Raw genomic sequence first — 12723 nt, forward strand, 5'->3', positions numbered from 1 at the left:
ATTTCTATTTTTTCCAAAAGACTTGGAGGTGTACAGCATGACTTGACTAGTTACAATAAAAACCTGCTGGGAAAATGAAGGTCACTTGGCCTTTTTAAAACCTGAAACCTTGTTTTCTGCTAAACAACAAGGAAATGCACTGAAACCACCATCAACTTTTCCTGGGTTTGACAATCACAAAATTCCTCTTTCTGCTCCTCACTATTGACTCACACACCACTGCATCCCAAGGGACTGCGTACACTAAAACAAGGGATGACTAATCAGGGAAAAGATGTTTCCCATCTTCAAGGTATTCACTAAAGCATTCATCCTTTCAGGACTTCCAAACTAATATTTGTTTGTGTTGTAAATCCAATATTGACAATGTTAACATGATCTAAATGCTGTACCATTATCCTGGGTTCAGCTGTAACAGTTATTGCTCTCCTTAGTAGCTGATGCAGTGCTGAGTTTTCGACTTCAGTTTAAGAACAATGCTGATAACACATCGATGTTTTTAGTTCTTGCTAAGTAATGCTTACCCCAATCAAGGACTTTTCAGTTTCATGCTCTGCCAGTAAGGAGGGCACAAGAAGCCAGGAGGAAGCAGAGACAAGACCCAAACTAGCCAAAGGGGTATTCCATACCACAGCACATCATGCTCAGTACATAAACTGGGGGGGAGTCACCCAGAAGGCCCAGATCGCTGCTCGGGTCAGGATGGGTATTGGTCAGTGGGTGGTGAACAATTGTGGTGTGCATCACATGTGTTTATTGTTTTTTCCCCCCTTTCCCCTTTTAGTTTTATATTCTCTTCCCTTGTTATTTCCCTTATCATTATTATTAGTGGTGGTAATAGTAGTTTTGTATTATACTTTATTTATTGGACTGTTCTTATCTCAACCTTTTGGATTTACATTCTTTTGGTTCTCCTCCCCAACCCTCTGTGAGTGGGAGGGAAGAAGCGGGGGGAGTAAGTGAGCGGCTGCATGGTTCTGAGTTACCAGCTGGTCTTAAACCACAACAATCATATATATAAATTAAATTTCCTAAAATACATACCAAGTCATGAATATTTCTTCCATTATGGTGCAGGGTGGGTTCTAATTTAAGCTCACTGAAAGCGGAGTTAAGAGCAAAGCCCAGTAAGTGCAGTCTGATTATTAGACCTGTCTCAAAAGAAAAGACATATATTCTTCTAAAGCTTGGAAAGGGTTATTTTTCAGTTCATTCAAGACACCTTTGGAACAATTTGATACGATGAAGAAAGCCAACAATTTCAGAAAAAGAATATTTTAGAATGCATCTGAAAAGTTACTCACTGGATTTGAATGTAAACAATAAAAGTCACTTTACAATAAGACAATATAACTGATTTATCATGAAGAAACCATGGGGTGTGATTATTAAGTAATGCATTTCTTGGGAATTAAGAATTTTTTTCTGCACTAATTACTTAAATTGCTGCAAGCATGGGTAGTTTGCAGTATTTCTCAATCCTTTCAACATTTTAATCTTAAAATATCAAATCCCAACCATCCAAATATCACTGGCAAATTGGAAAGCAGAAAACAACTCTCCAGTTAGTGACTATAAATAAACAAGCTACATTTTATATAAGCAGAGTGGCTTGTCCTTAGGCATGCAACATTAACACACCACCCAGCAGACCACACAAACCATAAACATCTTTTAGTTCTAAACTACCACAAGATAGTTTTTATTGAACTGTAAGTCAATACTAAACTGGTCAGCTGGAAAGTTCATAATCACCAGAGGTAATATTCACAGTTCAGGAGATGGGGTCAATCAAGAGCTGGATGTGCATGTGTAAATGTGCAAATGGATGTGCATGATAAAAAGTGACAACATTCAAAATATTTGATATCAGTATTTCAAACAGGAATCCTCTCAGTCAGTAGACTCTTTGGCTTCACCCCACTGAGACTGCTCTGGGATTTTTGGTCATAAATGAAATTTGAGAAATAATTCAGCACTCAATAGCAGCAACATTTATGCTGAGACTTACCATATAATACTCAATAACCGGCTACAACCTGCCACTCAGATAATAGTGAGGGCAGTGCCAAGTCCCACATTAACATGGAGTGCAGCGCTACACAAAGGACTGAAATCAAAGGGATGGAAAATGCCAACACAATGAAGACAAACAAAAGCCATGACCACTGCAAAGCCAAACCTCACAGCATTCAGTGTGTCTCCAGGGCTCCAGGAGAATGGTTACTTCAGGTGATCCATGAGATGAGAACATGGAGTCTAAAGGCTGGTAACAGCTACAGCAGGCTGGCTACAAAGCCAAGGTATGAAGAGCTGGTCAGAGCAAATCCTAATGGCACTCTTTCCTATCAAGAACAATAATATTCAGAGGACACTCAACACCTTACCTGGAGAAACAAATCCTTCACAGCGTGAAGCCATGGGAACACAATTTGATACTCAAGCAGCCTCCCCAGAACACGGCCATTTGTTTCACACCAGCTGGGGTGTCATACTAAGAGCCCTTTGCCACACATCAGCAACTGTCTCTGCAAGACTCCATCATGCCTGGTGGAAAGCGGGGCTTCCTCTCGCGATGAGCTAGTTCATCTTCACTCATGGCCAAGCTGCTGTGAGGATACTTCCTCAACCTGGGAATCCCTGAGCAGGAGGCATTCAGCAGTGATGGTGGATAAAGACAGACGGGAGACCAACATGATGCCTGGCTTGCTCAGTGCCACAGTTGCCCTCATTCAGGGAAGCTGCACGAGGAAGCCAGCGGCCATAGGGCCACTCTTTCCCTCAGAGAAAAGGCCCAGAAGGCTCTAACGTGGCAACGGACAAGGGCTTTGTACTGCCCCACGTCCACAACCACCTCAGACCATTAGCCGCCCTGTGCCTCCTAGTGAAATCCAGGCGGCAGGATGTCCGTAGCTTTCATTTCCTGGAGAGGGTTGGCTAATTGTCAAAATGGCTGCAAAGGGTGCATGAGGATGGGCGCTGGCAGAGGCGAGAGATGGCCCCGGAGTCCACCACGCTCCTTGGGCGGGGGAGCTCAGAAGCTTCCCGCCACCTCCGGGATAACCACCGGGGCAGAAAGGTGGCCGGCAGGGCCACTCGACGCTGGCGGCTGGGATCTGGCCCTGCGCCCGCCTCTCCCCGTGGGGACCTTGGGCGGGCGGCACGGCCCTCCCCGCTGCGCGGTCACTACTTTCCCCCTCCCCCTCCCCCCTTATTATTATTGTTGTTTTTATCAAGTTTTTATTTATGTATTTTGGCCACAGAAAGAGTTTGAAGCGCTCCCGGTTCGGAGCGGGGCGAGGGGTGGAAGGAGGTCGCTCTCCGGCCCCATGACTTTCCCTGACGGAGGGCGCGGGGAGACCCGTCTTGGACCCGGTCGTGGAGGGGGAAGCTCTGAGCTGCTGCTGATTATGACAGCCTCGCCGCCTGCCTCTGCTCGACTCCGATTCTGCGCACAGCCAGCCCCAAAGCCTGTCATTCTGCAAAACAGTTTACTCAACAGAGAGAGCGAGTGGGGGAGCGGTGGAGAGAAGGAAACGGCGCAAAGGAACCCAGTCCCGCAACCCAGCATGGCTTCAGGGGACCTTTACGAGGTAGCGGGGGGGCACAGGGCGCAGCAGGGCATCGCGGGGGTGTGGGGGGCGGCAGGGAGAGGTGCGCCGGGCGGGCGGCGCGGAGGGCAGCCGTGCCGCAGCTGGGAGTCGCTCCGCCAAGCCGCCCTAGTTGCTGAAGAGCGGAGGAAATCACCGAAGGAAGGGGCTGGGGGAAAAAGGGGTGGCGTGTGCGCCGTGGTGGGGGGAGGGAAGGATGGAGCGGCTCCCCTCCCTTCCCTCTGCTTCTCTCTTTTTCTTTCCCTCTTTCTACTTTCCATCGGGCTTGATCTTAGCAGGCCTTGTAAGAGAGAAGGAGGAAGGAGTGAAGGAGAGCGAGAGTTAGTGATAGGATGGGGAGGCGATCGCAGTGTCATGAGCCCGGAGAGTGGAGAAAGTCCAGATAAAGTAATAGGCGCTCTGGACGTGCTGAATGTGCAGATTAGTAAGAAAAAAATACGCCTTAGCGCTGCCTGGAGGCGGCTCTGCACCCGCTGTGCAAGTGCAGGAGCCTGCGCCAGGTTGCTTCACCTCCAGCACGGGGGGGCGGCGGCCGGGCCAGGCCCCCAGCACCGCACAGCGCCGTGTCGGGCGGCAAAGTTTGGCGGGAGCCCCGCTGCGGCGCAGCCGGGTGGCCCGGGATGCGAAGTGGGGCGGTTGCCGTCGTAGTGCCGGCCCCCCCGCAGCCCGGCGTGCGGTGCCCCACGGGGAGAGTGGCGGGGCATCGGGCGACGGCCGTCCGGGGTCCAGTAGGAGGGAGGGAGAGAAGAAGGAGCTGGAAGGCAGTCACGAGACCCGGCCAAATTTTGATCTCAGGCACCCAGTTCTAATGCCCAAACTGAGAACAAGTCAAGCCATTCCTGCCGTGCCAGAAAAGAGGAAGGAGAAGGTAGAAATTAAAAATAAGACAGACTGGACCCAGGTGTTTAAATATCCAGCTCCAGTAAGTGGAAGTGGGGTGGAAGTCTACCATCTAAAAAGCCCAACTATGACTTGATGCCCAAGAGCTCTCGGTGTGGAGCACTTCCTCAGGTTTCACGTTTTCTGCTGAAACAGCTGTTTGTGTTGTGGTCATCTGGAGCACAGTGTGAGGGATAGGACAGGAATGATCCCCTTCCAGTTGGAACTGCTGCTGCAGTTGGTTGGACATGTTTGGACTTAGTCTCCATTTGATGATCTTGATGATCAGCTGTAGGGTCTTAAGTGCAAGAAGCGGAGGATCTGGCAGATTCCACATAGTGTTTACTTTGTCATGGTCTTTTAAAGTCTTTAACAAAGGTCATAGTTAAGTGATGACATTGCTCTATTAGAACTGTATTTTGCTGTGTGGGACACAGAGTTCCTCTGAAGTGAACAGTGCTTACATTCTCCTGTGTGGTGCTGAATTATCAGAAGTACATGATGACTTGAATATGTCATTGACATTTTCCCCACCATTTTGCAATATCTGTCACATTACTTTGCAATTTTAAGGATATTGCATGTCAGCTTGTCCTGAGTTCAGCAGTAGCAGTCATTTTTCTCCTTCTTAGTAGCTGGTGCAGTGCTGTGTTTTCGACTTTAGTCTGGGAACAGTGTTGATAACTGCTCTTGCTAAATAATGCTTATCCCGATCAAGGACTTTTCAGTCTCATGCTCTTCCAGTAAGGAGGGCACAAGAAGCGGGAAGGAAGCAGAGACATTACCCAAACTAGCCAAAGGGGTATTCCATGCTACAGCACATCATGCTCACTATATAAATTGGGGGGAATTACACAGAAAGCCCAGATTGCTGCTCAGGTCAGGCTGGATATCAGTTGGTGAGTGGAGAGCAATTGTATTCTCTCTCCTTTTTATTTCCCTTAGCATTATTATTATTGGTGGTTGCAATAGTAGTTTTGTATTATACCTTAGTTACTGGACTGCTCTTATCTCAACCCGTGGGAGTTACATTCTTTTGATTCTCCTCCCCATCCTTCCAGGAGTGGGGGGAGGAAGAAGGGGGGGGAGGGGGGGAGTGATTGAGTGACTGCATGGTTTTCAGTTATCAGCTGGGCTTAAACCACAATACAACTGTATTGCTGTTGTGACTCTGGAATAGCCAGTGGGAGTTCTGTGAAAAACAACTTTGACCCATAGAAGTTAACAGTACAGTTCTGTATTATGTGTAGAGGATCTTTGCCTGGTGTTGTCCATGTTTTCTTTAGATGTTGGGATTAGTTCTAGAGAGAAGTAAAACTAGTACCTCTCAGGCTAATGCTGGTTTAGCTCCTACTCATCTTTAAAAAATTCTGCTTTTTTATCATCTTTGTGTTATTTCAAAACAATGGATGTTTGGCAGTTCTATGTGAACTATGCATTGAGTGCACTACTGCATGGCATACAAGTGATGTTACTCCAGTAATAACCTGGCATGTAGGGTTTCTGTGGGAGAGTATTCTTCCAACCCAATTTGCAGTGAATTTTAGGCCCAGCCCCTCTGCAGGCATTTGCATGGATGAATGTAAATTTAGTGCTGTAGTTCAAAGCCTCTAAATCATGCTTCTTTTCTTTGTTACTCCATTTGAACTACTTTTGCTTATCAGTGTATAATATACAAGGATTGTATCTACCAGGACAGGTAAGTGGAAAAGGTATGGCTATTCATTTCTTGTTGTATGAGGTGTTTGGAATATGACATTCTCAGCTGGTCACAGTGTAAAATCTGCATCTACATATTGGACTTGTGGGAAGAGGTATGTGAAGGCTTTGCTTATCAATCCATCCACAGTTGCATCTACACTGTGACATTCTCAGTGACAGAGAGCAGAAGAAAGCTGAAGAGTTTGTATATCTAATATGTAGCAAGTGTGTAGATGGTAGTAAAAAAATTACTCAGCTTTGCTTCCCTGCTTCTTCCCATCCCAGAAAACCAACTGCATCAAAGGGACTTGGTAGAAAGCTCTTCCAGGTGGGTGTGATGTCCTGTCCCACACCAATTAGCACATGAAATGAAGTGCATTGTACCTTCAGAGCTGACACCTCCATGGTTGCTTGGATACATCCCTCTTTTCTCTCCTCCTGAAGAAGTAAAACATGATGTGTTCAAGGCCAGGTTGGACAGAGCCTTGGGTGACATGGTCTAGTGTGAGGTGTCCCTGCCCATAGCAGGAGGATTGTAACTAGATGATCTTACGGTCTTTTCCAACCCTAACCATTCTATGATTCTGTGTGGATGGCAGGATGACCGTTAAGCAGTTCCAGGATTTTAGCTTTAAATAATTTGAGGCTGTTAGTGTAAATAAATAATTTGGGACTTATGGTGACATTCCAAAGGTATACTACATTCCTGATTCTCCATTAGTAATATCTAAGTCCTTCAAGGATTCTTACTGAACTTCAAGAAATAAGACAATAATTACCTCTGCAATATGGAGTATTTAATACTGCAAAATTATTTTGTTAAAGCCAATCATGATCTAGAAGCTATGGTAAAGCACATTAAAAAGTACAGTGTGTATCACCTATACTAACTTCTCATACTTTGGTGGCACCCAAGAAACTTAAGTATAACATTTTAAGTTTTGGAAATAGATGTGCATATTTATCCTGTCAGTTAATTTTTTTTTCCTACTGCTGTGTTATTTTAAAAGGACAGAGGTATTGTCAAGAAGTAGGGACTGTGTCTTGATTCCTGTCCTTTGGACGCCTCTGTGTATGCTAGAACTAGATATAAGGACATAGCTATTGTTAAGAAGTAGGGACTGTGACTTGATTCCAGTCCTTTGGACACCTAGGCCGGCTGAAATTGGCTCTGCGCTTTGGACAAAAACCAAGCCTCCAGGGAGCATGCATAACAACCAGAGGTGAAAAGTTCAAGCTCGAGGAAGACTCATTTACTTCATCTAGAGACCCTTGCTCACGGCCACTAGGAGGCACTGCGCAGGCGCAAAAGACTTCTTAGCTCATTATAATATGAAGCGGGAATAGGACATGAATATGTATAGGCGTGTTGTGCAATCTCATGCATATGTCTAACTTTAGAGGATAAATGTAAAGGGGAAACAACGCTGAGGTGCTCATGCTTTTGGAGAAGTTATCCCCCATGCTCCTCAGCGCTGAATAAAAAGCATACCTACTTTACAACTTTAGCGAGTTGTGGAGTCTATTCGCACATCGTTTGGCGAGCCAGCCAGGAGACATCTGTTCGGCTGCAGGATCGGCTGAAAGGTGGACATCCAGGCCGCTTGCCTGGAGGACCTCCACTTCTCGTCCGCTCACTGCGGGGGCAGACAACAACCTGTGCCAGCTGTGGAAATACAGTATGCTTGGAATTTAAGTAATTTAGGGGGCCTATAAGGCGTACGCATGGCCCAGGGCTGCTGGTAAGGCGTGCAGAGATGTCTGGCGCACAGTGTAGTTCCCCTTGGCAGGTAGGGCTTACAAGCAAGGAACTTGCTGACCGATAGAGCGGCTGCTAGTGATCCTGAGAGCGGATTGGGTTAGTCCGGGTTTTCACCACATCCTAGATTTGGGAGCCAGGGTGGACCAGCTAATGACTGGGCAGGAAGCAGGTGAAGGGTAGGCGAACCCAGTGTCCCGCTACATCCCAGATTTTGGGAGGCAGGACGGACTTGCAACTGACTGCGTCAGAAGCAGGAGAAGGGTAAGCAGAACCGCTGTGTGTCTGTAGGATCCCGTGTGCGAGTGTTTTGTGTGACTGAGACGTGGCATAGCTACAAAGTGAGTGTGGAGTCCTGATCCGCGGTTCCGTGTTCTCCGCGAGGAGAGAGCCGGAGACAGACAAAGCGTTTGTTTGTCTGTAATCATTAGGCAATATAGGAACTGAGGGAGTGTGCGGCGGCCCCTCCCACAGTGGTTAGCCAGACAGCACACCCTGAATTCCTGGTGCAGCACACAGAGCAGGCTTTTAAACATCCAGAGGGGCTGTATGTGTTACAATAATCAGAAGTATCTGTCTGACCATCTGTTGGGACCAAAAATAAGTAGGTTGATCTGTAGAGTTCCTAAGATCTATCAAGAAATAAGAATAGAAAATTGGAAAATAGTCTGTAAGAAATATCAAAGAAAAAAATCAAGAAAAAGAAATGGGAACTGGTCAAAACAAGAAAATTCTGAAGAAAAGCCCTTTGGGTTGCATTTTGGCACATTAGAAATATCTGGGAGGGTCTCCTGGGGGCTTGGTAAACAGGAAAACATTGATAAGATATTATAAACAATGATGACCTTTATATACTTTGGAAGATCAAAAAAAAAATGACCTAAAAATGGAACTCTGACAATTAATGTTGTTTTAAGGGAGCAAGGAAAATGGGATGAAATAATGTATGCAGATATGTTTTTCCCTTTAAGAAACCACCTGGAGTGACAGACTGAATGTAAAATTAATGTAACTACACCAGATCCCTTAATTTTTGCTTTGGAAAAGGACAGGGAAAAACTGAAAGTTAAGATGGAGAAATGTTGTTCAGCCTGTGATATGGGGGAAAGATGTTTAATAGATAGAAAAAATATATATCACAAGTAGCTCTGAGAGGAACACACTCTATATCTGTCCTATCAGATATTGATAAGGAGGAGGAAATTGCTGTCACTGGCAACAAGCGGCAGATTCATATTCAGAGTTAAGAAAGAGTTAAATCAGAAGTGCTGTTGCAGAGGCAGGCATCTGTAGCCCTTGCAGAGCAGGGAAACAGGTAGAAAAAAGACTGAATCGTGCTATAGCCACAGCTGCAGTGGTTGCTTTGAAACTGGAGGAGAAGGAATATCAGGCAGAGGTGGGGGAGTGGGTTCTTCTTCTGTGAAACCGGATTGGTGTGTGTGCTATGGGGAGTTTGGATGCTGGAAGTGAGACTGCCCTGGAGGGGGCAGTGCCATGGGGTGGCTCCGGTTACTAAATTGGAACTAGACTGACAAGGACCTGGGGAATCTTCCCTAGCAGATCCACTGATTATAACAAAGCTAGAGAACAAAAAAGAAAAGTAGAATTTTTAGCTGATACAGGCACAACATATTAAGTTTTAAACAAAGCTTTAATACCTTTGGGAGATATAGAATCATAGAATAGTTAGGGTTGGAAAGGACCTTAAGATCATCAAGTCCCAACCCCCCTGCCATGGGCAGGGACACCTCACACTAAACCATATCACCCAAGGCCTCGTCCAACCTGGTCTTGAACACTGCCAGGGATGGAGCATTCACAACCTCCCTGGGCAACCCATTCCAGTTCCTCACCACCCTAACAGGAAAGAATTTCCTCTGTATATCCAATCTAAACTTCCCCTGTTTAAGTTTTAACCCGTTACCCCTTGTCCTATCACTACAGTCCCTAATGAAGAGTATTATGGTAAAAGGGACAACTGGCCAAAATGAAAAGGCTTATTTTTATAAACCATTAAAATATCAATTAGAAAAGCAATGGGACATTCATAATTTATATATGCCTAACTCCCCAAAAGCTCTTCTAGGGAGAGATTTACTGGAACACTTGGAAGCGACCATTACTTTCAAAGGAGGCGAGATCACTTTAAAAGTAAACAACCAACAATATATAAAAATGTTTAGTTTTGGTTACTAACTGTGTCGAGGAAGAAATCAGGGAAGATATACTGGATCAGGTATTCCCAGGGGTATGGGATACGAACATACCTGGAAGGGCCAAAAATGCACCCCCGATATAGATTAAGCTCAAGGAGGGAAAACATCTAGTCAGAATTAAACAATACCCCCTGAACAAGGAAAATAGAGAAGGAATTCGAACAGTAATTGCCTGCAATTAAGACTGCTAAAGGAGTGCCAGTCTGATTTTGACACCCCTATTTTACCTGTTGGTAAACCTGACAGGCCATACCGAGTGGTACAGGACTTACAAGCTATTAACAAAATAACTGAGGATCTTTACCCTGTGATAGCAAATCCATATACCCTATTAACATGCTTGACACTGGAGTTAATTTGGTTTACTGTTTTAGATATGAAAGATGCCTTCTTTTGCCTCCCTCTCCACGAAGCCAGCCAAAAAAAAATCTTTCCATTTGAATGGGAAAGCCCTAAGAGTGGGCGCAAAACCCAGCTCACATGGACGGTGCTGCCTCAGGGATTTAAGAACAACTTTCAAAAGACTTAGAGTCCTGAGAAGCCCCACCGGAAGAAGGGAAGATATTGCAGTATGTAGATGACATCTTAATAGCCATCCAGACAGAAGAGGCCTGTGTTGCCTGGATGGTAAGCCTCTTAAATTTTCTGGAACTCCAGGGATATAGGGTATCCTAGAGAAAGCCCTAATAGTAAAACAAAAATAATTTACCTAGAATATAAAATTAGTGCTGGACAGCGAACACTGGAACAAGACCAAAAAGAGACAATATATCTAACGCCAAAACCCCAGATGGTGAAAGAATTATGGATAGTGTAGATTGTGAATCTACAATTATAAAGTAATTGTTAAACCTCTATATACACTAATCATAAAAAAAACAGTACTGATCTTCAGTGGACAAAAAAAGCCACTGAAGCCTTCCACCAGCTGAAGAATGCTCTCATGTCAGCTTCAGCTCTAGGACTTCCAGACGTGAGTAAACCATTATTTCTATTCTCCCATGAGAAACAAGGGATTGCTTTGGGGGTATTGGCACAGAACTTGAAAAGTTTGAGGTGTCTGATCTATATATACACATTGTGAAGGGAAAAGTTGTATGTAGAGGAGTTACAACATGGAAATTGGCTAAAACACAAGTTGGGGGTGGAGTGTGGGAGTGGGTGTTAAGGAACAGAGAGAGTCGGGAAATAGATGAAAGAAGGGAGGCACAATGAACCTTTTACTGTAAAAGCCAAGTGCTGATGTTCAGGTTATAAACAGTTGCACAAGCAGTTGACAGAATATTATACTAATTCCTTATAGCTAATAAACAATCTGATTATTAGAGGGGCTGGCTTTAGCAGAACCTGTAGAAAATAAATGCTTTTATGAATCAGTTTCAGTGAATAGCACAGGGCTTTACAGTAGATATTATTAGTTCACTGGAGAAGACCCATATATATATATATATATATATATATATATGGAGACTTTTAGAAGTCAATTTAAAGTTAAGATGAAGATATCATCTATAAGAAGCGATAAGGATGACACTGATATTCCCTTGAGTTGGAAGGCATGTTCAAATATGAAGGAACAAAACAGTGTATGTGAATGTTATGTTTGTTTGAGATTAAATAGATGATCACTAAAATAGCACAAGCATTGATTAAAACAAAGTTCTTTTCAAGTGACTTGAAGGACTAACTTTGAAGCTATCTTTGATAATGGGGGGGGGAGCTGGTAATAAAAGGCCTGAAGAATATGAGTTTAATGCTGCCTTCTTACTGTTTCTTGCTATTTTGTATCCATAAAATATTTCTGAAATTTATTTAAAACAAAACCAATGTGGTGGGTTGACCTTGTCTGTGTGCCAGCCCTCCATGCAGTTGTGCTCTCTCACTCCCCCTCATCAAGAGGACAGGGAGTGAAAATAAGATGGACAAGCTTGTGGGTTAAAATAAAGGCAGTTTAATAAGAAAAACAAAAGCCATACATGGAAGAAAAGCAGAAATAAGGATTCATTCACTACTTACCATCAGCAGGCAAATGTCCAGCCACTTCCAAGGAAGCAGGGCATCAGTATGCTTGAGAAGACAAACACTATAACCATGAATGTTTGTCAGCCCTGTCCATCTTGTGTGTGTGTCCAGGTTTCTAGCTCAGTGTGGTGTTATGTGGTATGGAATATGATGATCAGACAGATGGCTGGAGCACTTCTTCCATGAAGATGGGTATTGGGAAGAAGCTCTTCCCAGTAGCCGTGGTGAGATAATGGAACAGGCTGCTCAGAGAAGTTGTGGCTGCCTCATCACTCGAGGTGTTCAAGACCAGGTTGGACAGGGCTTTGACCAACCAGATCTGGTGTAAGGTGTCCCTGCCCATGGCAGGGGGATTGGAAGTAGGTGATCTTTAAGGTCCCTTCCAACTCAAACCATTCTGTGATTCTATAAATATCCCTTTGGTCAGTTTGTGTCACCTGTCCTGTCTCTGTCCCTTCCCAACCTCTTGCCCACATCCAGCCTATTGGTCTTTGGGAATGGGATGTTGAGAGACAGGCTTGATGCTGTGCCAGTG

The sequence above is a fragment of the Pezoporus flaviventris genome, unplaced genomic scaffold, assembly GCF_033815535.1.
Source record: "Pezoporus flaviventris isolate CSIRO_AGI_PZ_B2104156 unplaced genomic scaffold, CSIRO_AGI_Pfla_v1 ptg000121l, whole genome shotgun sequence".
Lineage (NCBI taxonomy): Eukaryota > Metazoa > Chordata > Aves > Psittaciformes > Psittacidae > Pezoporus > Pezoporus flaviventris.